The sequence below is a fragment of the Haliotis rufescens genome, unplaced genomic scaffold (assembly GCF_023055435.1).
Source record: "Haliotis rufescens isolate VD_foot unplaced genomic scaffold, xgHalRufe1.0.p SCAF_24, whole genome shotgun sequence".
In the NCBI taxonomy this organism is placed as follows: domain Eukaryota; kingdom Metazoa; phylum Mollusca; class Gastropoda; order Lepetellida; family Haliotidae; genus Haliotis; species Haliotis rufescens.
Window position 1 is genome coordinate 3511345 of NW_025963935.1, and position 4889 is coordinate 3516233.

Genomic DNA, 4889 nt, shown 5'->3' on the forward strand with positions numbered 1-4889 from the left:
ATAAAAGTGGAAATGGTTTGAACAGTTGGTGTTGGCAGAGCTTAAAAGAGTTTCACTGCTATAAATCTCGAAGTCAATTCCATTTTAGGATCTTCTTAATCTATCATCATGCTTTTAACTTCTGGGAAAACTATTCTATGTATATCTAAAGAGGTTATCATGCGAGTGTGTATGCTCGACAAGGCTCGCTAAATACAATGTTTAATCCTAATGCAGGATATTTACCATCCCAAAACACACAAGCATGATAACCTCTTTATCATATAATGTCATTCTTTAATTCTGTGCTTGAAAAATCGCTTTCCCTCTCTCACAAACATTACCGAAACATTGCAAGTTTTCCTGGAATGCGCGCATTAATATTTATTACGTCTCAGGGCAAGTGATGTGTCAGTCGGACAGTGATAGTAGCCAATATAGTTCCAACTGAAATCTGTTTCATATACAGTGGCGAAGCAACATATGCGCAAAATAACAATTGTTTTTACTTGCCTTTCGCGGCATTCTATCGGTCTGTCCGCTAGAGTAACTGCTATTTGTCAAAGGGAAGCTACTCTAACCCTAGTCGTCACGGCCACGTTCAGACGATGACAGTCGGCCTGTCCTGTCATAACGTTAAGAAGTGCAGTCAGATGTACAGACAGAGACACAACGAAACAAGCTAACAATTCAAACATATTTCGGCCAAATCCAACTATTTAAATTTGTGGAAAAGGTTTCAAGCCGCAGAGGTCTACAAGCACAGGGGGGCACGGGTGGCCAAGTCGTCTAAGGCGCCGCGATTCGCTGTGCAGAATTGCGTCCCTTGGGCACGCCTGAAACCTATGATTGTGGGTTCGAATCCCGGTTCGCCCCGATTATGTTTCTAGGTTTGTCAGCACCATACCCGTGCTCGTGGGTTTCACCGAAGTGGTAAACGTCTGAGACCTGCATCACTTCGGGCTTTCCTCCCACATAAAGCTTACACGCTGGATATAACTGTAATACTGTTAAAAGCGGCGCTAAATCCAATTCACTCACTCACTCACTACAAGCACGGATATGGATACTGATCCCGCTTTGCTAGGCCTAGTGCCCTCGAAAAATTGTTTCGAAATTCATATCTCCAAAGTTGCCAAAACTTATAAAATGCCTTAGCTACGTCACAGTTAGACACTGATTTTCAGTATATTAGACTGTTCTTTTGATAATGATAGCAATAATCCCAGTAGTTTATCCAGGTTCCCGATGGTTAATCCTGACTCAATCGCCGAATGACAATGGTGACGCCATGTTTGTTTATAAACAGTGAAAGTAGTCACTACTTGACCTTTGATATTTGCATTTCTATCCTCATATGACCCCAACGGATATCGTTTTATTCCGTTGGCTTTATCCTGCCGAGAAACATACCCATTATATGATAAAAATACTTATTTCAATACTTACTGATATACACCCAGGTAATGTAAAAGTATTCAAACAAATACTGATCAAAATAATGTCAAATTAGGTTAGGGATTTTATGAAAATGTAATACATTTTAGATCATTCGCAGTATTGATCCGAATTTAATGTTGCTGTTGGACAATGCCAGCGATTTAAAAACAGAATCCCTTAAGTGAGTGAGTGAGTGGGTTAAAATTTAACCTCGCATCAACATTATTTCAGCAATATAGCGACGAGACCAAGTTAAAAACATTTTAAACATATTAAAAACAAGTTGTGAAACATATTTGAGAATAATATATTTAGAAATAATTTATGAAACAAATTTAAGCATCACAATATTATATATACTGTTTTAAAACACGGGCTTTAGGCCACCAGTTACCAAAGCCAGGCCACCTGACATAGGATCATGGGGACTTACAGTACCTCTGCTTCCTGCATGATGCCCCAGCAGGATTTACGTCATCACTTTAGCGACTGGTGGTTGTGAACAATACTAGCCAATATTAAAAAATACTCAGGAATGAGTTGGCTTAAAATCACTGGTTGATGATAGTTACATTGATTATGATAGGATTACGTGTCACACAGGGGGACAATAATTTTACGATACTTTAACCCCCTTCTGACCCCCGAATTCTGTACTTCTCCAATTGTTTTTCTCTCAGTCCCTGAACCATATTATTTGCCCTTCTGCCCAGTGTGCTGGTAGAGACGGGACTTGGCTACAGTGTGCTGGTAGAGACGGGACTTGGCTACAGTGTGCTGGTAGAGACGGGACTAGTACACAGTGTGCTGGTAGAGACGGGACTAGTACACAATGTGCTGGTAGAGACGGGACTAGGTTACAGTGTGCTGGTAGAGACGGGACTAGGCTACAGTGTGCTGGTAGAGACGGGACTAGGCTACAGTGTGCTGGTAGAGACGGGACTAGGTTACAGTGTGCTGGTAGAGACGGGACTAGGCTACAGTGTGCTGGTAGAGACGGGACTAGGTTACAGTGTGCTGGTAGAGACGGCACTAGTACACAGTGTGCTGGTAGAGACGGGACTTGGCTACAGTGTGCTGGTAGAGACGGCACTAGTACACAGTGTGCTGGTAGAGACGGGACTAGGCTACAGTGTGCTGGTACAGACGGGACTTGGCTACAGTGTGCTGGTAGAGACGGGACTAGGCTACAGTGTGCTGGTAGAGACGGGACTTGGCTACAGTGTGCTGGTAGAGACGGGACTTGGCTACAGTGTGCTGGTAGAGACGGGACTAGGCTACAGTGTGCTGGTAGAGACGGGACTTGGCTACAGTGTGCTGGTAGAGACGGGACTTGGCTACAGTGTGCTGGTAGAGACGGGACTAGGCTACAGTGTGCTGGTAGAGACGGCACTAGTACACAGTGTGCTGGTAGAGACGGCACTAGGCTACAGTGTGCTGGTAGAGACGGGACTAGGTTACAGTGTGGTGGTAGAGACGGGACTAGGTTACAGTGTGATGGTAGAGACGGGGCTAGGTTACAGTGTGCTATTAAAGACGGGACTAGGTTACAGTGGGTGGGTTGGTAGAGACAGGACTAAGGTACAGTGTGGTGGTAGAGACGGGACTAGGTTACAGTGTGCTGGTAGAGACGGGACTTGGCTACGGTGAAGTGGTAAAGACGTGACTAGGTTACAGTGTGCTGGTAGAGACGGGACTAGGTTACAGTGAAGTGATAAAGACGGGACCAGGTTACAGTGAAGTGGTATTGACGGGACTAGGTTACAATGAAGTGGTAGTGACGGGACTAGGGTACTGTGTGCTGGTAGAGACGGGACTAGGCTACAGTGTGCTGGTACAGACGGGACTTGGCTACAGTGTGCTGGTAGAGACGGGACTAGGCTACAGTGTGCTGGTAGAGACGGGACTAGTACACAGTGTGCTGGTAGATACGGGACTTGGCTACAGTGTGCTGGTAGAGACGGGACTAGTACACAGTGTGCTGGTAGAGACGGCACTAGTACACAGTGTGCTGGTAGAGACGGGACTAGGCTACAGTGTGCTCGTAGAGACGGGACTAGGTTACAGTGTGCTGGTAGAGACGGGACGAGGCTACAGTGTGCTGGTAGAGACGGCACTAGTACACAGTGTGCTGGTAGAGACGGGACTAGGCTACAGTGTGCTGGTACAGACGGGACTAGGTTACAGTGTGGTGGTAGAGACGGGACTAGGTTACAGTGTGATGGTAGAGACGGGGCTAGGTTACAGTGTGCTATTAAAGACGGGACTAGGTTACAGTGGGTGGGTTGGTAGAGACAGGACTAAGGTACAGTGTGGTGGTAGAGACGGGACTAGGTTACAGTGTGCTGGTAGAGACGGGACTTGGCTACGGTGAAGTGGTAAAGACGGGACTAGGTTACAGTGTGCTGGTAGAGACGGGACTAGGTTACAGTGAAGTGATAAAGACGGGACCAGGTTACAGTGAAGTGGTATTGACGGGACTAGGTTACAATGAAGTGGTAGTGACGGGACTAGGGTACTGTGAAATGGTAGTGACGGGACTAGGTTACAGTGAAGTGGTAGAGACGGGACTAGGTTACAGTGTGGTGGTAGTGGCCGGACTAGGTTACAGTGTGGTGGTAGAGACGGGACTAGGTTACAGTGAAGTGGTAGTGACGGGACTAGGTTACAGTTAAGTGGTAGTGACGGGACTAGGTTACAGTGAAGTGGTAGAGACGGGACTAGGTTACAGTGAAGTGGTAGAGACGGGACTAGGTTACAGTGAAGTAATAGAGCCGGGACTAGGTTACAGTGAAGTGGTAGTGACGGGACTAGGTTACAGTGAAGGGGTAGTGACGGGACTAGGTTACGGTGAAGTGGTAGTGACGGGACTAGGTTACAGTGAAGTGGTAGTGACGGGACTAGGGTACTGTGAAATGGTAGTGACGGGACTAGGTTACAGTGAAGTGGTAGAGACGGGACTAGGTTACAGTGTGGTGGTAGTGGCCGGACTAGGTTACAGTGTGGTGGTAGAGACGGGACCAGGTTACAGTGAAGTGGTAGAGACGGGACTAGGTTACAGTGAAGTGGTAGTGACGGGACTAGGGTACTGTGAAATGGTAGTGACGGGACTAGGTTACAGTGAAGTGGTAGAGACGGGACTAGGTTACAGTGTGGTGGTAGTGGCCGGACTAGGTTACAGTGTGGTGGTAGAGACGGGACTAGGTTACAGTGAAGTGGTAGAGACGGGACTAGGTTACAGTGAAGTGGTAGAGACGGGACGAGGTTACACTGAAGTGGTAGAGACTGGAGTTTGTTACAGTGTGGTGGTAAAGATGAGATTTAGCTACAAAGTGCTGGAAGAGACGGGACTTGGTTATAACCCGTTATACAAGTCCGAGGTTGGACCATGTAGAGAACAAGTGACTGTCAGGCTTCATTAGACCATATGGTTAAATTTATGTTGATGGTCAACATAGAGTAAGAGGCCC